General features: G+C 47.0%; 2 protein-coding genes across 2 annotated transcripts in view; one reads left to right on the top strand and one right to left on the bottom strand.

Moving 5' to 3' along the window:
* BAG1 (BAG cochaperone 1) overlaps positions 1-7,568 on the bottom strand; it is a 148,683-nt gene extending 141,115 nt beyond the window's left edge. Inside the window, exon 1 of the mRNA XM_077269543.1 lies at positions 7,210-7,568. The gene's annotated coding sequence lies outside the window, so the exon portion shown is untranslated. The remainder of the gene's footprint in view (positions 1-7,209) is intronic.
* A 15,586-nt stretch (positions 7,569-23,154) lies between these two features.
* The window catches only part of LOC143782267 (uncharacterized), a 310,572-nt gene continuing 309,757 nt past the window's right edge, over positions 23,155-23,969 (top strand). Inside the window, exon 1 of the mRNA XM_077269539.1 lies at positions 23,155-23,268. The gene's annotated coding sequence lies outside the window, so the exon portion shown is untranslated. The remainder of the gene's footprint in view (positions 23,269-23,969) is intronic.

The following is a 23,969-nucleotide window of genomic DNA, read 5'->3' as shown; positions in this document are numbered from 1 at the left end:
CTGGGACTGGTTGGAATACAGTAAAAGTCAAATTCGGCCAAAACTGAACAATCAATGCTGTGTGTAATTATTTTTTTTTTACAAAAAGTGACAATACATACATGCATACATTTATAATTCCTATGCCACTAGATTGGAATCTAGGAGGAGCTCCTGGAATTAACTCCATTCTGGAAATTTCAGTCATGAGCCGTCTAGATTAGATTTGATCCTATGAGGACATCACTCCAGCAACTCCATTCTAGTCATGTCAGCAATGAACTGTACAGAATAGAGGCTACAAGGAAAAACTCTGCTTACTGTTTGAAAAACTCAATTCCAGTCACCTCAGCACCAAACTACAGAATAGAGGCCAGTCTAGACAGTTCATCATGTCCTATCCTGCTCCCACCTTCTAATGCTCTTTCTGCTACTCCTCGTTGCTGGCGACGTATCCCCAAATCCTGGCCCTCCTCAACACATCCCCACACTCATTTCGAACACCCTACCACGATCCTCTACATGTTTTCTCAATGATGATAACCTCATACCCACTCATCCGGTCCCCTTAGCTGGCGCTCTATGGAACGCACGCTCTGTCTGCAACAAACTGCCGTTTATCCATGACCTCTTTATCACCAACAAACTCTCCTTCCTTGCCATCACTGAAACCTGGCTCACTACCTCTGACTCAGCCTCTCCAGCTGCACTTTCCTATGGCAGATTCCACCTCTCACACCCCTCGCCCTAGCAACAAATGCGGTGGAGGAGTTGGCTTGCTTTTGTCCGATACCTGCTCCTTTACCCCAATTCCACTACTACCCTCAGCTACTCTTCCCTCGTTTGAGGTGCACTCCGTCCGCATCTACTCCCCCTCCAGCTGGCCTTCATCTGCCACCCCCCAAAACTAGCCATCTCCACCTTTCTCGACCACTTCATCACCTGGCTATTTCATTTCCTTTCTGCTGACATCCTCACTATCATCATGGTCTACTTCAACATCCCCATTGATGCTTCCACCCCAGCTGCCTCTAAACTTCTATCACTCACTGCCTCCTTTGACCTCACTCAATGGTCCTCTTTGTCACAAAGATGCTGGACCTTATCTCCACCCGCCTCTGTTCCCTTACTAATCTCACTAACTAACCCCTCCCCCTGTCTGTCCACAACCTACTGACATTCTCTTCTCTCTCCTAGTGTGCAACTCCTACTCCACAAACTCACCCTCGCAGAAATCTAACACCTCAATTTACAATCACTGAGTCCCTTCTCCCTCTAACAGACATAGCTTCCCTTCATGACACAGATACTGCTGCCACTTTTTATATCACAGCACAATGACAGCAACACTTGACTCCGCTGCCCCCACATTCATAGCAAAACTCTTACAATCAACAGGCAGCCCTGGCTGACCAGCCTGACCACAGAACTGAGGTGGGCTTCCAGGGACACTGAGCAGAGATAGAAGCGATCCCGCTCTGCCGAGCACTTCATCGCATACAAGCAGTCCCTTGCCAGCTTTAAGTCAAGGCTCACGCAAACTTCCCATCTCTCATATTCTCCCTGTCCCACAACCCTAAACAGCTTTTCAACACTTTCAATTCTCTACTACATCCCCCAGCACCTCCCCCTCTCCTCTCATTTCTGCTGAAGACTTTGCCTCTTTAAGCGGATTGTTATGATCAGAGAAGGCTTTGGCCCACCGCCTCCAATACCCCTCTTAGCTGCTCAACACTGTTCCCCCCAAACCAGCTTCTCCATGACAGAAGATGTTGTGAAGAAACCAGATTGTATCTTAATTTCCCAGACAACCATGTTTTTGCAAAACCAAAAGAACTGGCTTTTTAGCTGTATATTGGCTTGTGAATTTAAGTGTTTATGTCTGGTGGGTCAAGAAGACAGACTTGCCAACTGATATACTATCTAACATACTGTGTAAGTCTGTAACAGTGACTGTACATTGAGAGTGTTAAGCTTTGTTTATTGATGTGTGCTTATATGCTAATAGTGCTACTTAATCCCATCACCATTGTTTACCTTAGCTTGATGTTGGACTGAAAGACCCTGGGTAATTCTAAAAATAGCTTGCATGCCTTGGGTATAAAAAGACTCAGAGAACACATCCTGGGGGACGGAAGTAACACAGAGCTATCAGCCAGACATTCTGCAAACCACCCAACAGACAAGAGAAAGGGCTGCAGCCAATTCATCATGGCACCATCACGAGGGACACTGATCTATGATTCTATAGGAAACAACCTAGGGGTTTTCGGCTCCGGTTGGAAGGACACAGATCTGATCCAGTGACCATCTCTGAACCATGGATAGGTTTGGAGAAAGCCAGGTTTGGGACCCGCTGGTCGCCTGGTTCCATGGAGATGGTCAGATAAGCCAGGTGGTGACTCTCGTGTCAACTGGCTTTGGACCTTGTATGGACTCTATGGACAGTTCTTGGTCATCTCCCTATGCTTGTCGTTATCCCTTCTCTGTGCGTGCATCCACAGATGGAGTAGCGACCCTGGGAGCTCTGACGTAACATCTACCATTGTCTCGGCGAGTCAGCGGAAGGGTGAGGCCCTGTAATGTGCACCATCTTGGGGTAATTGGTGGGAGTGTTCTGTTGACTATTGTGTGTTGTGGTTCAATAAAGTATTGCCACACTGTTTTACCTTAACCCTGTGTTGTCTGTGTAGTGTATTGCCCACTGGGAGATAGAGCGGGCGTTCAGTGGTATGAGCCGTGGTCCATGTAGTCTTGCTAAAGACAGCCGGGCCAGCGGACGAGAGCACCCACTGACCCCGTATCTCCACCCTCCTGTCAAGATCACATCTCACCACTTGCACACTTTACCCGCTCCCGTCCCACCTCATCCCTAACCTCGCCACAGTCTTCATCCCAATCCTAACACACCTTCAATCTCTCAAATTCCCCTCATCCTTCAAGCATGCCTCGATCACATCCATCCTCAAAAAGACCTCCCTTGACCCATCCTCTGTGTTTAGCTATCACCCAATATCTCTTCTCCCTTATGCCTCAAAACTACTTGAACTGCATGTCCATCTTGAACTGTCCTCCTTCCTCTTCTGCTCCCTCTTTGTCCGGTTACAATATGGCTTTTGACCGCATCACTCATCTGATACAGCCCTAACTAAAGTCACCAACAACTTACTAACTGCCAAGAGCATGCGACACTACTCTGTCCTCCTTCTCCTGGACCTATGTTCTGCCTTCGATACTGTAGACCATTCCATCCTGCTACAGATTCTTTCATCTCTTGGCATCACAGACTTGGCTCTATCCTGGATCTCGTCATATCTAACAGACCGAACATTCAATGTCTCCCTCTCCCACACCACATCCTCACCTCGCCCCCTGTCTGTCAGTGTTCCCCAAGGCTCAGTCCTAGGGCCCCTGCTCTTCTCCATCTACACCTTTATCCTGGGACAGCTCATAGAATCCCACAGTTTGCAGTATCATCTCTACGCCGATGACACGCAGAGCTACCAATCTGGACCCGACCTCAAATCCTTACCAAAATCTCACAATGTCTGCTATTTCTGCTTTCTTTTCTGCTTGCTTTCAAAAACTGAACATGGACAAAACAGAATTCATCATCTTTCCCCATCTCAATCTGCCCCTCCATGAGACCTATCCATCAATGTCAATGGCTGCTCACTTTCCCCAGTCCCGCATGCTCGATGCCTCGGGGTGATCCTCGACTCTGCCCTCTCTTTCAAGCCTCATATCCAAGCCCTTGCCTCCTCCTTTTGACTTAAACTCAGTAATATTTCCCGGATCCGTGCATTCAATGACCATGAAACCACAAAAACGCTAGTGCACGCCCTTATCATCTACCGCCTTGATTACTGCAACCTCCTACTCACTGGCCTCCCCTCTAGGACTCTGGCACCTTTCCAATCCATCCTACACTCTGCTGCCCGACTAATCCACCTGTCTCCCCGTTATTCCCCAGCCTCTCCTGTCTGCCAAGCCCTTCACTGGCTTCCTATTGTCCAGAGGCTCCAGTTCAAAACCCTAACTATGACATACAAAGCCATCCACAACCTGTCTCCTCCATACATCTGTGACATGGTCTCCCGGTACTTACTCACACACAACCTTCAAAGCTCTCAAGATCTCCTTCTCTACTCCCCTATTATCTCTTCTTCCCACAACTGCATACAAGACTTCTCCTATGCCTCCCCATACTCTGGAACTCTCTACCCCAACACATCAGACTCTCGCCTACCACGGAAACCTTCAAAAAGAACCTGAAGATCCACCTCTTCTGACAAGCCTACAACCTGCAGTGATCCTTAGTCTGCTGAACCGCTGCATGACCAGCTCTACCGTCTCCTACTGTATCCTCACTCATCCCCTGTGGACTGTGAGCCCTCGCGGGCAGGGTCCTCCTTCTGTACTTGTGTGTGCCTTGTTTTGCTAATGCTTATTGTGCTTGCCTATATCTGCTCCTTTCACATGTAAAGCACCGTGGAATAAATGGCATTATAAAAATGTATTATAATCTACTATATAACTGTCTAAGGGTCACTTCCTTCTTTCTGTCTGTCTGTCATGGAAATCCCAAGTCGCTGATTGGTCGCGGCCAAACGGCCACGACCAATCAGCGACTGGCACAGTCCGGCAGCGAAATGGCCGCTCCTTACGCTCCCCTGCAGTCAGTGCCCCCTCCATACTCCCCTCCAGTCAGCGCTCACACTGGGTTATTGGCAGCGTTAACGGACCGCGTTATGCCACGGTGTAACGCACTCAGTTAACGCTGCTATTAACCCTGTGTGACCAACTTTTTACTATTGATGCTGCCTATGCAGCATCAATAGTAAAAAGATCTAATGTTAAAAATAATTAAAAAAAATAAAGAATCATTATATTCTCACCTTCCGGCGCCTTTCCCGCTCCTCGCGACGCTCCAGTCCATGCATTGCGATCTTGCAAGATGATGAAGTAGCGGTCTTGCGAGACCGTTACGTCATCATCTTGCGAGACCGCAATGCATTCTTGGGACCGGAGTGTCGCGAGGAGCATTGCTGAATGCCTGGGCTGTATTCGGGGGCCGTTGGAGGGTGAGTATATGATTTTTTATTTTTATTCTTTTTTTAACAGTGATATGGTGCCCACATTGCTATATACTACGTTGGCTGTGTTATATACTACGTGGGCTGTGCAATATACTACGTGGGCTGTGCAATATACTACGTTGCTGTGCAAAATACTACGTGGGCTGTGCAATATACTACGTGGCTGTGCAATATACTACGTGGCTGTGCAACATACTACGTGGCTGAGCAATATACTACGTGGCTGTGCAATATACTACGTGGCTGTGCAATATACTACGTGGCTGTACAACATACTACGTGGCTGTGAAACATACTACGTGGCTGTGCAATATACTACGTGGCTGTGCAATATACTACGTGGCTGCGCTATATACTACGTGGGCTGTGTTATACACTACGTGGGCTGTGTTATACACTACATGGGCTGTGTTATATACTGCGTGGGCTGTTATATACTACGTGAGCTGTGTTATATGCTACGTGGGCTGTTTTATACTACGTGGCTGTGTCATATGCTATGTGGGCTGTGCTATATACTCCGTGGGCTGTTATATACTACGTGGGCTGTGCTATATACTACGTGGGCTTTGTTATATGCTATGTGAGCTGTTATATGCAACGTGGGCTGTTATATACTACGTGGCTGTGCTATATACTACGTCGTCGGCAGCAGCGAACAATCAGCGACACGCGCAGTCCGGCCGCAAATTGGCGTAGGATTTGAACCACACTTCGCTAATTGGTCGCGCTCGGCCAGCCGAATCCTGTGCATTCATTGTATTATTCTAAAATCTTCATAAATAAACTAGATACTTATTCTAGAATACCCGATGCGTTAGAATTGGGCCACCATCTAGTAATAAATAGTTAGTAAATCAGCTAGAATGGAGTTGCTAAAAGGAGGTCCTTAAAAAATCCACTACGATCCAGTGTTGTAAATTACAAGGACTCTGTTTCTTCGCTCTGTAATGTTTCTCCCTGTGAAGCTCCGTTCACTCTTTGAAAAACTCAATTACAGTCACCTCAGCACCAAACTGTCACGATTGTAGGCTACAGGGAGTTCCTCAAAAAATCCACTCCGATCTAGACGGTTCACTAATGAATCAGCTAGAATGCAGTTGCTAAAATGAGGTCCTCAAAAAATCCACTCCGATCTAGACGGTTCACTAATGAATCAGCTAGAATGGAGTTGCTAAAATGAGGTCCTCAAAAAATCCACTCCGATCCAATGTTGTAAATTACAAGGACTCTGTTGCTTCGCTCTGTTATTTTTCTCCCTGTGAAGCTCCGTTCACTCTTTGAAAAACTCGATTCCAGTCACCTCAGCACCAAACTGTCACGATTATAGGCTACAGGGAGGTCCTCAAAAAATCCACTCCGATCTAGACGGTTCACTAATGAATCAGCTAGAATGGAGTTGCTAAAATGAGGTCCTCAAAAAACCCACTCCGATCCAATGTTAATTATGAGGACTCTGTTGATGCGCTATGTTACGTTTTTCCCCGTGAGGCTCCGTCCACTCTTCCAATGTCCGTGCTGCGGCCAGGACTGGTAATACAGCAAAAGTAAAATTCAGGCAAAAATCAACAAACCGCGCTATGTGTAATTATTTATATTATAAAAAGCAATAATAAAATGCAAGTTTGATTAATCATGAAAAAAAAAAATTGGCCCTTTGGAAATACATAACAAATATAACAGTTTAAGCAAGTATCTAAAAAATAAAAGTATTATACTCTTACAATTATAAAGCTGATATATTTGTACACACACACACACACACACACACACACACACACAATATGTGTGTGTATACATTCCAATTCCACTACATTGCAGTCTATGAGGCTCCTGGAATCAGCTCCATTCTGGACGTTGGAGTTGATTTTTTGAGGAACGTCACTGTAGAAACTGAACTGTCTAAAATGGAGAAGCTGCAGAGAGATCATCAAAAAATCCACTCCGATCTAGTCACCTCACCAGTGAACCGTCTACAGTGGAGTGGCTAAAATGAGGTCATCAAAAGCATGTGACTGCAGTGAGGCCTCAAAAATTCAACTCCAATAGGGCGTGGCTATGTAGCTGAGCTAAGAGGACGTGTTTGGAAGGAGCTCCTGCGATCCTGATAATAATCCTGCACCGTACTCACCCAGGAGGACTCCTTTGATCGGCGACTGTACTCCCCTGGACACCTGGAGGCACCCGGTCCCTGAGGAGAGGCTGAGCGCAGCTCCGGCCGGGTAAGCGCCAGGGAAGTTGAGGTGGGAGACGGTCCCTGCAGAAGACGGCAGCCATCTTTACTACCACGTGTTCGGTGGTGAGGCATAAGAAGCAGAAGCACTTGGCTTCGGAGGAGCTGGCTGAACGCCAGTAAAGCTCTGAGAAGGCACGACAGGGGGGCCGCTTGGTGTGTGCCCTGAGAGACGGGCCCCGAGCTCCCCCTCACTCATAAAACACTAAAACGTCTGCTGGACCCAGCGCTTGTCACTGAGCAGCTGCCTCCCCCTCCGCTCCCCCCACCTGGAGTGTGTTTACAGACCCTGCCGTTTCTGACAAATAGCTGATTAGTTGAATGCCAAATGGTGTCTGTTGCGCAATACTTTTTTCTGGGATTCTAACACTGTGTGAGAGAAAAGCCTGCAACTCTTGTTAGACATTGAGCCTTGTTGATTTGACTCCGCTTCTCTACCCTGCCCCCTCTCCAAGGTGATACACATAATAGCTGCAGCAAACTCCTGGTGCCACAAGATATCCCCTCTGCGATAGACGCTGCGCACTGACCCTCTGAGGCTGCACGCCCGTGCACATCATTCCACTGGTCTGCTGTGGGGAATTCGAAGCCCACCGGTGGGCGGAGTGCCTCCCGACGCCGGACTGAAGAGGTGAGAGGTCGCCTCATGTTATATTCCCCCACCTGGGTCATCAGTGAGGGGTCTGCGCCTTGAACACAGGGGGGTTACTGTCCTCTCCGGCTAGATACATATAGCCCGCGACGAGCTGTCACCATCGTGGTTACCCTCTCATCCCCTGTGGACAGCTTCTGGCTCTGCCGGCCTCCAGACCCGCTGTTCATTAACTCGAGACAATCTCCACTGGCACAACCTAACCAGACTTAATATACGGAATGGCATAATGATTGCTGCAATGCCTTAACCATACCCTCGCGCATCTGCTAGGGGTCACTGCGCAATATGTCTTGTCCTAGACCTTAGCTTTCTTAATACGGGGGAAAAATATCACGGGGTTTTACTCCCATCCATACTCTAATTGCCCTCATGCCTAAAGCGCGCAGAACCACTTCAAAACAACCCAGCAACAGGTTTGCCGTATTAACAGACTTGGAGGCTGACATGTCTCCTGACCCGCTCTCACACTCAGAGTCCTCTAACTCTTCCATACCCGACGGAGCAGAATCTGAGATGATCCCGGCCTCTACAACTAAGACCCCTAGCACCCCTACCCCGGATCAATCGGCTCTACTGTCGCAGTTCCAATCTATTTTACATTCTGAACTGCTCAAGATGTCAGACAAACTGACTAAGGACCTAACCAAAGAAATCAGAGAACTCGGCTCCCGTACCTCTGACCTCGAGGACAAAATGGACTCGACCATTGCAAACCTAGCAACCCACGAAAAAGACATCGAGATGCTACATGACGAGATCCACACCCTCAATAGCAAGCTAGAGGACTTTGAAAACCGAGACCGTAGAAGTAATATTAGGATCAGAGGTATACCAGAAACGGTCACAGATCTACAATCCACCGCAACTGCCCTGTTTCAAGAACTCCTACCGGGAATCTCCATTGAGCGCCTAGAAATGGACCGCATCCACAGAGCCCTGAGTAAGCGCAAGCCAGATGGCCCGCCGAGAGACATCATTCTCAAAATGCACTTCTACAAAACTAAAGAGCAGCTCCTGCAGGCGGCTAGAAAATCTGCACCGCTAACATTCCAGGGCCACTCGTACGAGCTGTTCTCAGATTTGGCCCCTACTACTATCGCCAAACGTCGAGCCATGAAGCCGTACTTGGAGGTACTGCGTTCCAACAATATCAAATATCGCTGGGGATTCCCCTTTAAATTGATATTCTCTCATCACGATATGATCCACACGGTTCTCTCCCCCGAAGGAGCGAGCCGTTGCTTGGCCAAATTACAGCTCATGGATTCCGTTTCATATTCTCCGACTGCCCCTTCTCGGCCTCGGCCTGAGAGCCGCCAGTCCCGTCTGCGAGCTCCGCCTGACCCCCCGTGACAAGCTTAACATCCGCTGGCCCTATTCTGGGCCCCTGATGCCCTACTGACTATCCTGTCAGATTCTCCACAGTTCTAGGATAATTTGGTTATATGTGTTTTCTTAGTTTATCTCTATAGACGCTCCTGAACTGCGCAACTTCAACACTCCTCTGCCGGAAACTATTGGTTCCTCATCCCGGCTGGGACATTGGACTGGATTGAACTCATCGCCGGACCTGTTCTTCACCGCAGACAAGTGAATATGCTCAATCCACTAGTTAATACAGTGTTGTTTCTTCTTCTTTTTATCTGTTAACGGTTACACTCTAGTGACAGGTTACACATATCCCACCTTGCTGTAATGTTAAACTGTATTAAAATTACACCCTGGCCTTAGCTAGTTACATTCTTAGGCATAGTTGTTATGTTTGTTATCAGATCTATGCCTCCCGTTTACTAGCAGCTATAATAAGTTGACAAGATAGGCCATCAATGAATATCCCCAGGATAGCAGAATCACACCCCCAGCTCGTCGTTATTACCCATTTACTCCAGTACCCCGTTACGACGACATACAATTTTTTCTCACGCGCTGCCCCTAGCAGACCCCAATGACCCCACAGTGTCCTCACACACTGCCGCTCAGCACATAGTGCTTAGCCAACATTACAGTTCCTCCTTTTCCCTTAACAAGCCTTTTTACCCCACCTATACTGTAGGCACTTTCCAATCTATCCCATCCCCTAACCCAACTACCTGCCCGAGCTTACACTACTCATCAAGTCCATTCTGTAAGACGATCTCCACCCCCATTGATATACCGCAAGTAATAATTACCACAAGCCTACCTCCCAACCTCCCACAATGCCACTCACAATCTTATCGCACAACGTGAGGGGACTCAACTCCCCACATAAACGCACCAAGGCGTTCCGCTATTACAGATCTCAGCAGGCAGATGTACTATGTCTCCAGGAGACGCATTTTTCAACTAAATCCTGTCCTAGATTCTTGTCCGCCTCTTACCCGCTCTTTTACTCCGCTAATGCCCCAAACAAAACCAAAGGTGTGGCTATCTGTTTCAAGAAATCTGTCCCGTTTGTTTTTAAGTCTTCAGTAGTTGATAAGGAAGGCCGCTATATTATGGTGACGGGCACTATAACGGATGAATTGGTGACCTTTGTCTCCTACTATGCTCCCAATACTCATCAGGCTGCCTTTTTCTCTCAACTACTAGAACTAATTTCAGAACACGCACAGGGCACCACAATTCTATGTGGAGACTCCAATTGCATACTTAAAGCTAATCTAGACAAATCCTCAAGCCCCCATTCTCCTACTCCGCCCCCATACTCTTCGGCTGACTCGACTGTTCTCAACAATCTTCTCTCCCAATATCACTGGATAGACTTATGGAGGGAACTTCACCCTACCGAAAGAGATTATACCTTTTTCTCGGCACGCCACCTAGTATATACCAGAATTGATCATGTCTTAGTCCATCCTTCCTTTATTCCCAACATATCAAGCATCTCAATCCAATCTACCCCCTGGTCAGACCATTCCCCATACCTGGTCACATGCTCAACACTCCACCCGCGGCCCCGCTCGTTCAACTGGACCCTAAATGACTCACTGCTCTCCTATCCTGACATCGCCCTAAAACTGAAAAACCACATTGGCGAATATTTCTCTCTGAACAAGCAATCAGCTTCTTCACCAGTTTCCCTATGGGAGGCACACAAAGCAGTACTCAGAGGCTTCTGTATCCAAGAGGCCTCTCGTAAGAAAAAAGATAGAAACGCGAAGATAGCAGATTTGGAGAGCAGGGTGTCAACCTTGGAGTCCCAGATGAAAACTGCACCCCTACCTGCTACATATCGGGATCTTCTCCATGCACGGACGGAACTAGATCTACACCTCTCCGAGAAGGCTGACCGAGCTATACGCTGGTCACAACAACACTTCTATGCCCTTAACAATAAAAACAATTCTAACCTCGCTCGTCGTTTGAAATGCCAACCCTTACCTAGACCCCCCATACGCCTCCGCACCTCCACAGGTGTCACAACCAACCCACAGCAAATTGTCTGTTTATTTCAACAGAAACTTAGACAGCTATATAGTGCCCCAGCTGCCACAGACACAGACACCCTGAAGAACTTTTTAGACTCGGTTCCCCTTCCAGCCCTTAGCCCCGACATGATCCAACTCCTTGATCAAGCTATAACTCCTAGCGAAATTGAGATAGCCATTAAAAATTTGAAAACTAACAAAAAACCAGGCCCCGACGGGTTCACGGCCCTTTATTATAAGAAATACGCCCCGCTACTGATCCCCCACCTCGTCAATTACTTTAATTCCCTAAGAGACGGAAACAAACCAGGTGCGGCCTCATTAATGGCTGCAATCTCTATGATACCTAAGCCCAACACAGATCACTTACTCTGGTCCAATTATAGGCAGATATCTCTAGTTAATATTGATCTTAAAATATTGGCTAAAATCCTGTCCCAAAGATTGAACTCAGGCTTAGGAGCGTTAATCCATAAAGACCAAGTAGGCTTTGTTCCGCGTCGACAGGCCTCTGACAACATACGGAGGATTTCCCACCTACTACATCTCTGCAAGCACCGTAATATATCAAGTATGCTACTGTCATTAGACATTAAAAAAGCCTTCGACTCTGTATCGTGGCCCTATCTGTTTGCGGTGCTGCAGAGATGGAAGTTTCCCGACAATTTCCTCTCCTGGATTCACGCACTCTATAGTTCCCCTTCCGCCTATGTGCGCTATAGTGGCTTTTCCTCTACGCTTTTTCCAATTAGCAGAGGCACCCGACAGGGTTGCCCACTCTCACCCCTGCTGTTTCTCCTGGCGCTCGAACCACTAGCCATCCAATTACGCCTCAACTCCAACATACAAGGGGTGGAGGTGGCGGCGGTCCCACACAAGCTACTCATGTTTGCAGACGACATCCTGCTCCTTTTATCGTCCCCCCAGAAGTCTTTATCGGCCCTTCTCCAAACCTTACAAAACTTCGGAGCATTATCCGGCCTACAAATAAACACCACCAAATCCTACGCCATGAATATATCCCTCCCACAATCAACTATAACAAATCTCCAAAACGACTTTCCTTTCCAGTGGGTTACTAAACACTTGGACTATTTGGGAGTGAAACTGACGGCTAACCTAGACTCTCTCTACACCGCCAACTATCCCCCCATGTTTCGAAAACTTCGCCTTTTGCTTCAGTCTTGGGAAAAATTGCATCTTTCATGGTTAGGCCGTGTGCGAGCCCTAAAAATGTCTATCATTCCCAAGCTACTTTACTTATTTCGAGTCTTACCAATCCCTATCCCATCGCACTTCCTTAAAATGGCCCAAAGAGCAATAGATGCTTTTGTTTGGAGGGGAGGCCTCCCCAGGGTTAACAAAGCTACTCTCTACCGACATCGCCTAAAAGGAGGTTTGGGAGTTCCCAACCTCTCCAAATACTACCGCGCAGCTCAATTAGGCCAACTGACCCTGTATCATGCCTACACCGAACCCCCATTATGGCTTTCTCTAGAAGCCGCAGAACTATAACCCGACACTCTAGACACAATACTATGGATTCTCCCAACCCAACGTAAACATATTTCAAACCCCATAATAAAGCATTCCCTTGCAATCTGGGACTCCCACAAGTACTCCTCACAACTAATCTCACCCTTTTTGCCTCTCGCCCCAATTTGGGGTAATGTTCTATTTCCCCCAGGTATGGGTCCCCTAAGATACTTCTGTAAGTGGGTTGAAGCGGGGATAACTAAAGTCCACCACCTCTTTAATGTAGACGGGATTATCCCATTCCCAACCCTTAGAGAAAAATATGGTTTCCCCCCCGGAGAGGTATTTCGTTATTTACAACTTAAGAACTTTATCAGCTCTTTACTGAAGAATTCTGATCCCCCATACTCTTTCACTCCATTTGAACAAAGATGCCGTCAAAACCCCCACGCCCCAGGTACTATATCTCTCCTCTATTCGCAAATCAACTCCCCCTCACATAGAAATTGTCTAAAATATACATCTCGATGGGAGTCCGATATTGGATCTACCCTGACTGATTCCGAATGGTCCCAAATTTGGTCCTCCTCAACTGGAGGAATCCTAAATACCCTTATGTTAGAAACTAATTATAAAGTATTAACCCGTTGGTACCTGACCCCAGCAAGAGTAGCTAAGGCAGTGGCCAACTACCCCTCAAACTGCTTCAGAGGATGCAACTCTACTGGAGATATGTTCCATACCTGGTGGCTATGCCCGATGGTTAGGAGACTGTGGATCAGAGTCTACCATTTAGTTTTCTCGGTCACAAATATAAACCTCAGAAAGAACCCCTGGGAGGCTCTGCTCAATAAACGCATCCCCAACATTCCCAAACACACCCAGGCTCTTATATCATTTATATTTCTAGCAACCAAGCAAACAATAGCTTTGGCCTGGAAAAAAACAACTATAGATTTTTCCGCAGCTAAGTCTCGCCTCTCTTGGTATATGATTAATGAGAAACTGTCGGCCATTCTCATGGACAAAGTCGGTAAATTTGAAAGAATATGGCTTCCCTGGGCGGAATATACCAACCACACTCCCCTTGCGGTACCTGTACTTTATCTAACCAACCCTGAACTGTCTGATTCAGAATAACCCTTCATAATTACTGTACACAACGCAATCTCACCCTCGGGCTTCCCCCCCCCCCCCCTCTCCCTTTTTTTTTCTTTTCCCCCATTCGTGCCTTACTCCATCTCCCCCCTACCCCTTGTAGTTGTTTGATTAAGAACTACGTGTTATTTGCTTACACGCTTTTTATGCACACGTTGATTTACAGTTTGTAATGATACCTGAGTTATTGCATCATTTGTAAACTTGAAAATGTTTCAATAAAAACTTATTGTTGAAAAAAAAAAAAAATTCAACTCCAATCTAGTCACCTCACCAGTGAACCGGCTAGAGTGGAGTGGCTGGCATGAGGACCACAAAATATCCACTCCGATCTAGTCACCTCAGTAGTGAGCCGTCTAGAGTGGAGTTGATAAAATGAGGCCTCAAAAAATCAATTCCGATCTAGACGGCTCACTAGTGAATCAGCTAGAATGGAGTTGATTTTTTGAGAACCACAAAAAATCAACTCCAAACTAGACGCAACCGTATTACTACCGCTGCTCTGTGCGCACAGGACCTGTGATGAGGTCACAGGAGGGGAGGAGTCAGGAGTCACATGATCAGGGGCCTCCGTGTATGCAGGACTCTGCTGTGCTGTCATGTGCTGGATGACGGTAAGCAAGCTTATGTGTGGGGTCAGGAGGTGTTTACAGTGTGGATGTAGCAGAGCCATGTGTGTGTGTGCCAGGTGTGTACGAGGTCTGTGTGTATGAGGTGTACAGAGTGGAGCCGTGTGTATGAGGTGTACAGAGCCGAGCCGTGTGTGTATGAGGTGTACGGAGCGGAAACGTATGTGTATGAGGTGTACGGAGTGGAGCTGTGTGTGTTCTAGGTGTACAGAGCGGAGCCATGTGTGTACGAGGTGTACGGAGCAGAGCCCTGTGTGTACAAGGTGTACGGAGCGGAGCTGTGTGTGTACGAGGTGTACGGAGCGGAGCCGTGTGTGTACAAGGTGTACGGAGCAGAGCCCTGTTTGCAAGGTGTAGGGTGCGGAGCCGCGTGTTTGAGGTGTACTGAGCGGAGCCGCGTGTGTACGAGGTGTACGGAGTGGAGCTGTGTGTGTTCTAGGTGTACAGAGCGGAGCCATGTGTGTACGAGGTGTACGGAGCCGAGCCATGTGTGTACGAGGTGTACGGAGCAGAGCCCTGTGTGTACAAGGTGTACGGAGCGGAGCTGTGTGTGTACGAGGTGTACGGAGCAGAGCCGTGTGTGTACAAGGTGTACGGAGCAGAGCCCTGTGTGCAAGGTGTAGGGTGCGGAGCCGCGTGTTTGAGGTGTACTGAGCGGAGCCGCGTGTGTACGAGGTGTACGGAGCGGAGCCGCGTGTGTTCGAGGTGTACGGAGCAGAACCGTGTGTGTACGAGGTGTACGGAGCGGAACCGTGTGTGTACGAGGTGTACGGAGCAGAGCCCTGTGTGTTCGAGGTGTACGGAGCGGAGCCTTGTGTGTTCGAGGTGTACAGAGCGGAGCCATGTGTGTACGAGGTGTACGGAGCAGAGCCCTGTGTGTACGAGGTGTACGGAGTGGAGCCGTGTGTGTACGAGCTGTACGGAGCAGAGCCCTGTGTGCAAGGTGTAGGGAGCGGAGCCGCGTGTTTATGAGTTGTATGGAGCGGAGCCGCGTGTGTACAAGGTGTACACAGTGGAGGCACGTGTGTACGGAGTGGAGTCGGGTGTGTATGAGGTGTATGGAGCGGAGCCGTGTGTATAGGAGTAACTATGTGTGGTCATTATACTGTACGCAATATGTAGACACAGAAGAAAAAAAACCCATTGCATATTTAATATGCCAAAAGTGCGGATACTAAGTAGTATCAGCCCACATTCACAATATTTTATTGACTCCGTAATGTAACTATATAAATAGGAGAAAAACTGTAGTAACCAATAAATAAGTAAGAAAGTACAAAATGTATTTTAAAAAATCTAAGAAAAACACTTATAATAAAATTGTCAATCAGGACAAGGACACGGAAGTACATACAGCAGTGAGGTGCACATGGGAGTTCAGAGGTAGTACATCTATCTGATTTACATTTGAATGCTTGTCCATGTGCTAGGTAAGTAGAGCCAAAAATAAGGCACAATAAATAAAGCCCAAGTATTGTATAACAATGCGGGGATCCACAGAAGCAGCGGGAGCTCTATAGCAAGGTTTAAAGCCAAAAGTAAGGCAAAAAAACGGTGGATCAGCTCGAGGAATATATGACATCTTTGAACAACAATACACTTAATATTAAATTAAGTTATAAATATAGTTCGTCTACTATTGACTTTCTGGACATCTCTGTACTGATCAATACTAACCGATCGGTTCAGACAGATGTCTACAGAAAGCCAACATCTGTAAACTCTCTTATACATGCCGACTCATCACATAACCCTGCTACTATTCGGGCTGTCCCGGTCGGACAGTTTCTGAGGATGAGGCGGATCTGCTCCACCAATGACCGATTTGAGAAACAAGCCCTCGACTTGAAAACTCGCTTTCAAGATAGAGGGTACAGTAACAGGTGTATAAAGAAAGGATACGACAGAGCAAGGAAGACCCCCCGAGGTGATTTGTTATATCCACGTAAAAAGGAAACATTAACTGGCAGTGACTGTCAGAAAATTCGTTTTATCTCTACATTTAACCACGAATGGTATAAAATGAGAGACATCCTAGCCAAACATTGGGCCGTTCTTGGGGCTGAGTCCTCCCTGGGTCCCGCCATTGGCGACTTCCCACTGATGACATCAAGGAGATCTAAAAATTTGAATGATCTCCTTGTTAATAGCCATTATGTACCTAAAATGGCTAATCCTTTTGGTACTAAGGGCCCTATTCCGGGCTGCTTTCCCTGTGGCCACTGTCTTGCCTGCGCAAATGTCCAGCGCTGCTCTTCTTTTCAATCTTCAGATGGGTCACAACAATTTCAGATAAGACAACGAATATCCTGCGGTAGCAGTAATGTTATATACTACGCTACTTGCGGATGTTCTAAAATATATATAGGTTTGACCTCCAGAGAATTACGCATCTGCGTACGTGAGCACGTGCGGGACCTTTGCGCGGCCAAGACAGTGGTCGACCCCCTCCAATTAAAAACTATCCCCCGCCACTTTAGGGCATATCACAATTGTGATGCCAAAACGTTGAAAATTAGGGGGATATACATTATTCATCTAGGTATTAGAGGGGGTAATTACAAGAAAATCCTGGCCCAAAGAGAGGCAAAGTGGATTGTTAAGCTGGATACTGTGGCCCCCAAGGGCCTTAATGAGTTTTTGAGCTTTGCTTCATTTCTATGAATAATTAGTCTCTCTTCTTTTCCTGATTTATGCTCACATATTCACCCATTGATGGTTCTTTTGTGTGTGGTTTTATTATTGTTTTAACTCTTTCTATGTATTCTCTTTATTTTTAGTTATATTTTTATGTGGTTATTCGTCTCTGTTTTGGACCCTATTATGAACATTCTGCCGTGCAACCCATCACTGAAAAACAAGCGGAGAAATATATTGTGCCATCATTTTATTATATTTATATAGTATACTGTCCTCTCTTTATATCAGAATTTGTATACTACCTTATTATATTAATAATATGTATGGATTTTATGTGTACCAACATGATTTGATATTCTGGCACATCTTGTAAGTTCATATACCTCCCCTTTGTTTGTATGCGGCCGTGCGCGTGCGCGCTGTTGTCCCCCGCTTCCAGCATTCAGTCGGGCGTCTTTATCAGCCTCCTGTGTGTGACCTAGGTGAATTTTTCACCGGCGCATGCGCAGTGATGCCTGACGCTCTGTCTGGATGCTAGGACCTGCGGGGACGCACTGCACACGCGCCGACAGCGCCGCTTCTCATAGGGTGATCACAACCATGTGATACACCCTGTGACCCATTGTCATGGCAATATAAGGTCCTTCTATTCACACTTACATCACTGTTATGACCCCAATGGCGAGGGTCTCAGAGGAACGTGGAAGTCTGCAGAATACAAAAATCCAGCTCATAGGGCAGTGGTAACTGGGTTGACCATATATCTACTCCTAACGCCAACACTAGAAGTAGCCGGGGATCATTCCCACGTTGATTCTAGATGACACGCGCCAGCCGGAGAATCTAGCCACCCCCAGTAGAGGAAAACAAAGACCTCTCTTGCCTCCAGAGAAGGGGACCCCAAAGCTGGATAGAAGCCCCCCACAAATAACGACGGTGAGGCAAGAGGAAATGACAAACACAGAAATGAACCAGGTCCAGCACAGAGAGGCCCGCTTACTGACAGCAGAATAAAGAAAGGCAACTTATATGGTCAACAAAAACCCCATCAAAATCCACACTGGAAATTCAAGAACCCCCGAACCGTCCAACGGTCCGGGGGGAGAACACCAGTCCCCTAGAGCCTCCAGCAAAGGTCAGGATATAGATTTGGAACAAGCTGGACAAAAATACAAAACCAAAACAAATAGCAAAAAGCAAAAGGCAGACTTAGCTGATATAACTGGAATCAGGATCAGTAGACAAGAGCACAGCAGACTAGCTCTGATAACTACGTTGCCAGGCATTGAACTGAAGGTCCAGGGAGCTTATATAGCAACACCCCTAACTAACGACCCAGGTGCGGATAAAAGGAATGACAGAAAAACCAGAGTCAAAAAACTAGTAACCACTAGAGGGAGCAAAAAGCAAATTCACAACACATCACACCCCCTGAGGAAGTGTCTGGTATAGACACGAAACGTACGTCGGGGTCACCCGCCATCATTTGGGGCTCATTACCATCTGAGTAGTGTTGTGCACTGGGCTTGGTAAGTTTTGCCCTTAATTTATGATACAGTCCCTTTACTCTGCGGATCTCCAGCTGGGCTTGATCTATGTTGATTTACCCTGATTTTTTATTTTTTTTGCCTTACTTTTGGCTTTAAACCTTGCTATAGAGCTCCCGCTGCTTCTGTGGATCCCCGCATTGTTATACAATACTTGGGCTTTATTTATTGTGCCTTATTTTTGGCTCTACTTACCTAGCACATGGACAAGCATTCAAATGTAAATCAGATAGATGAACTACCTCTGAACTCCCATGTGCACCTCACTACTGTATGTACTTCCGTGTCCTTGTCCTGATTGACAATTTTATTATATGTGTTTTTCTTTGATTTTTTGAAATAAATTTTGTACTTTCTTACTTATTTATTGGTTACTCCAGTTTTTCTCCTATCTATATATATAATTGTCTAAGGGTTTTTCCGTCTGTCTGTCCTGGAAATCCCGTGTCTCTGGTCGAGGCCGCTAGGCCTCGACCAATCAGCGACGGGCACAGCATGGCGACGATGATGTCATAATGGAAAACCTGCATCTCTGATTGGTCGAGGCCGCCAGGCCTCGACCAATCAGCGACGGGCACAGTATCGACGTAGATGTCATAATGGTTGCCATGGCGACGATGATGTCATAAAGGTTGCCTCGACCAATCAGAGACGGGCACAGTCTGCCGCGAATTCTGGAATCATCATTGTCCATATACTAAGGGGACATGCATATTCTAGAATACCCGATGCGTTAGAATCGGGCCACAGTCTAGTTTATATATATGTACGCAATATGTGTGGCCATTATACAGTATGGAGCATCATGTGTGGCCATTATACAGTATGGAGCATGATGTGTGGCCATTATACTGTATTGAGCTTTATGTGTTACCATTATACAGTATGGAGTACTGTGTGGCCATTATACAGTATGGAGCATCATGTGTGGCCATTATACAGTATGGAGCATCATGTGTGGCCAATATACAGTACTAGATGGTGGCCCGATTCTAACGCATCGGGTATTCTAGAATATGCATGTCCACGTAGTATATTGCTCAGCCACGTAGTATATTGTCCAGTGACGTAGTATATTGCCCAGTTACATAGTATATTGCCCAGTTACGTAGTATACAGCACAGAGCCACGTAGTATATTGCACAGCGACGTAGTATACAGCACAGAGCCACATAGAATATTGCCCAGCCACGTAGTATATTGTCCAGCCACGTAGTATATTGCCCAGTGACGTAGTATATTGCCCAGTTACGTAGTATACAGCACAGAGCCACGTAGTATATTGCATAGCGACGTAGTATACAGCACAGAGCCACGTAGTATATTGCCCAGCCAGGTAGTATATTGGCCAGTCACGTAGTATATTGCCCAGCTACGTAGTATATTGCCCAGCCACGTATGTCACAGGTTAAAAAATAAACAAATAAACATATACTCACCTTCCGAGGGTACCCTTGTAGTTCTGTCGCCTGTGTGCGGTGTAGGCGGCAGCTTCCGGTCCCAGGGTGTGATGACATCGCTCTCGCGCAGGCGCGCAGGGCCTGCGATGACATCGCGGTCACATGACCGTGACGTCATGGCAGGTCCTTCTCGCGCAGGCGCACAGGGCCTGTGATGACGTTGCGGTCACATGACCGTGACGTCATGGAAGGTCCTTCTCTAAGACCATCCATAGCACCGGAACCTGCCGCTTGCATGGACCGGTCACCGGAGCGTCACGAGGAGCGGGAAAGGCGGCGGAAGGTGAGTATGTAATGATTTTTTTTGTAATTATTATTTTTAACATTAGATGTTTTTACTATTGACGCCGCATAGGCTGCATCAATAGTAAAAACTTGGTCACACAGGGTTAACAGCGGCGGCAACGGAGTGAGTTACCCGCAGCATAACGCGGTCCATTACCGCTGGCATTAACCCTGTGTGAGCGGTGACTGCGGGGAGTATGGAGTGTGCGCCGGGCACTGACTGCAGGGAAGTAGGGAGGGACTAATCGGACTGTGGCTGTCGCTGATTGGTCGCAGCAGCCATGACAGGCAGCTGGCGGGACCAATCAGCGACTTGGATTCCATGACAGAGGCTGCGACCAATGAATATTAGTGACAGACAGACAGACGGAAGTACCCCTTAGACAATTATATAGTAGATTGAGCACTGTGTGGTCATTTTACAGTATGGAGCATCATGTGTGGCCATGATACAGTATGGAGCATCATGTGTGGCCATGATACAGTATTGAGCACTGTGTGGCCATTATACAGTATGAGGCACTGTGTGGCCATTATACAGTATGGAGCACTGTGTGGCCATTATACAGTATTGAGCTTCATGTGTTACCATTATACAGTATGGAGCAGTGTGGCCATTATACAGTATGGAGCATCATGTGTGGCCATTATACGGTATTGAGCACTGTGTGGTCATTACACAGTATGGAGCACTGTGTGGCCATTATACAGTATGGAGCATCATGTGTGGCCATTGTACGGTATTGAGCACTGTGTGGTCATTATACAGTATGGAACACTGTGTGGCCATTATACAGTATGGAGCATCATGTGTGGCCATTATACAGTATTGAGCACTGTGCTGTGTGGCCATTATACAGTATGAAGTACTGTGGGGCCATTATACAGTATGGAGCACTGTGTGGCCATTATACAGTATTGAGCTTCATGTGTTACCATTATACAGTATGGAGCAGTGTGGCCATTATACAGTATGGAGCATCATGTGTGGTCATTATACAGTATTGAGCACTGTGTGGTCATTATACAGTATGGAGCACTGTGTGGCCATTATACAGTATGGAGCATCATGTGTGGCCATTATACAGTACGGAGCATCATGTGTGGCAATTATACTGTATTGAGCACTGTGTGGTCATTATACAGTATGGAGCATCATGTGTGGCCATGATACAGTATGGAGCATCATGTGTGGCCATGATACAGTATGGAGCATCATGTGTGGCCATTATACCGTATTGAGCACTGTGTGGCCATTATACAGTATGGAGCAGTGTGGCCATTACACAGTAAGGAGCATCATGTGTGGCCATTTTACAGTGTTGAGCACTGTGTGGTCATTATACAGTATGGAGCACTGTGTGGCCATTATACAGTATGGAGCATCATGTGTGGCCATTATACAATATTGAGCACTGTGTGGTCATTATACAGTATGGTGCATCATGTGTGGCCATTATACAGTATGGAGCACTGTGTGGCCATTATACAGTATTGAGCACTGTGTGGCCATTATACAGTATGGAGCATCATGTGTGGCCATTATACAGCATGGAGCACTGTGTGGCCATTATACAGTATGGAGCACTGTGTGGCCATTATACAGTATTGAGCACTGTGTGGCCATTATAGAGTATGGAGCTTCATGTGTTACCATTATACAGTATGGAGCACTGTGTGTCTATTATATAGTATGGAGCATCATGTGTGGCCATTATACAGTATAGAGCACTGTGTGGCCATATTTTTTGTTTATAATTATTGTTTATGAAAGTGTGATCAGCAGTGCTAAATGGGTGTGGTTGGGATGTGGATATGGGTGTGACTAGTTGTGAAATGGGTGTGGACAGAGGCGTGGCCTAAAATTTGCCATGATGCGCTCAGCGTGCCACAAACTTTATCCCTCTTTCCCTTCTTCAAAAGTTGGGAGGTATGTGTTATGATCCGGTGACTTTGGAGCCGCATGAACTTTCTCTGGAGTAGGTGGAAACTGTACTGACCGCAAAACCTGAACTAACACCGCAACTAGAAATAGCCGTGGGGTGTGCCTAACAAACCCTAGACACCTCGACACAGCCGGAGGACTAAATACCCCTATAGATAGAAATAGGAATACTACCTTGCCTCAGCGCAGAACCCCAAAGGATAGGCTGCCCCCCATGAATATGGACTGTGAGTAGGAGAGGAAAGACACGCAGGCAGAAAACAGGATTCAGCAAAAGAGGCCACTCTAGCTAAATAGGGAAAGATAGGACAGAATACTAAGCGGTCAGTATTAAAACCCTTCCAAAAATATCCACAGCAGATAATACAAAAAGTTCCACAATCTAACTAAAGACATGGAATGTATATCTGCCACTCCAGAGAATCCAACAAGACTGAGAAAATACTGACACAATCTAAGCTGGACAAAAAACACTGAATAGCACAGAATTATTAAGCACACAGTATGTGTGCCACAGAAACAAAACCAGACACTTATCTTTGCTGATTTGGCAGAAGGCAGAAGGAACCAAACCAGGACCAAAACCTCCCAACAACCATGGACAACTGGCAAGGACTAATGAATCCTGCACGCCTAAATACCCCAGTCAGAACTGCAATCAGCAGATACACCTGACCAGGACTGCAACTCAGGGGCAACTGCATTACCACCTACAACCACCGGAGGGAGCCCAAAAGCAGAATTCACAACAGGTATGATTTGACTGCGCCCCTACTTGTATGTTTGAGGAAAGGTGTGTGTAAATGGGTGTGGCTTAAAAATGGGTGTGGTTTTCCTACACACAAACACAGAACCTTTTGTTAAAAATTTGAATCCCACCCCTGATTTAACCCCTTAACCCCTTCCCGACCTGTGACACAGCGTATGCGTCATGAAAGTCGGTGCCAATCCGACCTGTGACACATATGCTGTGTCACAGAATGATCGCGTCCCTGCAGATCGGGTGAAGGGGTTAACTCCCATTTTACCCGATCTGCAGAGACAGGAAGAGTGGTACTTCAGCCCAGGGGGGGTGGCTTCACCCCCCCCGTGGCTACGATCGCTCTGATTGGCTGTTGAAAGTGAAACTGCCAATCAGAGCGATTTGTAATATTTCACCTATGAAAATGGTGAAATATTACAATCCAGCCATGGCCGATGCTGCAATAGCATCTGCCATGGCTGGAGACCCCGATCTGCCCCCACCCCACCCCACCGATCGCCTCCCTAGTCGTCCTTTTTGCCCCGATCTCCGTTCCGCTCCCCTCCTCCCTCCTGTCGGCTCCCCCGGTCCTCCTGTCCGCTCCCCAGGTCCTCCGATTCCCCCCCCCCCCCCCGTGTTCCGGTCCCACCCCCCCATACTTACCTAGATCCGATGTCCCTCCCGGTGTCCGGCCGTCTGCTTCATGGGCGC

The sequence above is a fragment of the Ranitomeya variabilis genome, chromosome 6 (genome assembly GCF_051348905.1).
Source record: "Ranitomeya variabilis isolate aRanVar5 chromosome 6, aRanVar5.hap1, whole genome shotgun sequence".
Lineage (NCBI taxonomy): Eukaryota > Metazoa > Chordata > Amphibia > Anura > Dendrobatidae > Ranitomeya > Ranitomeya variabilis.
This window is presented reverse-complemented; position numbering and strand designations above follow the sequence as displayed.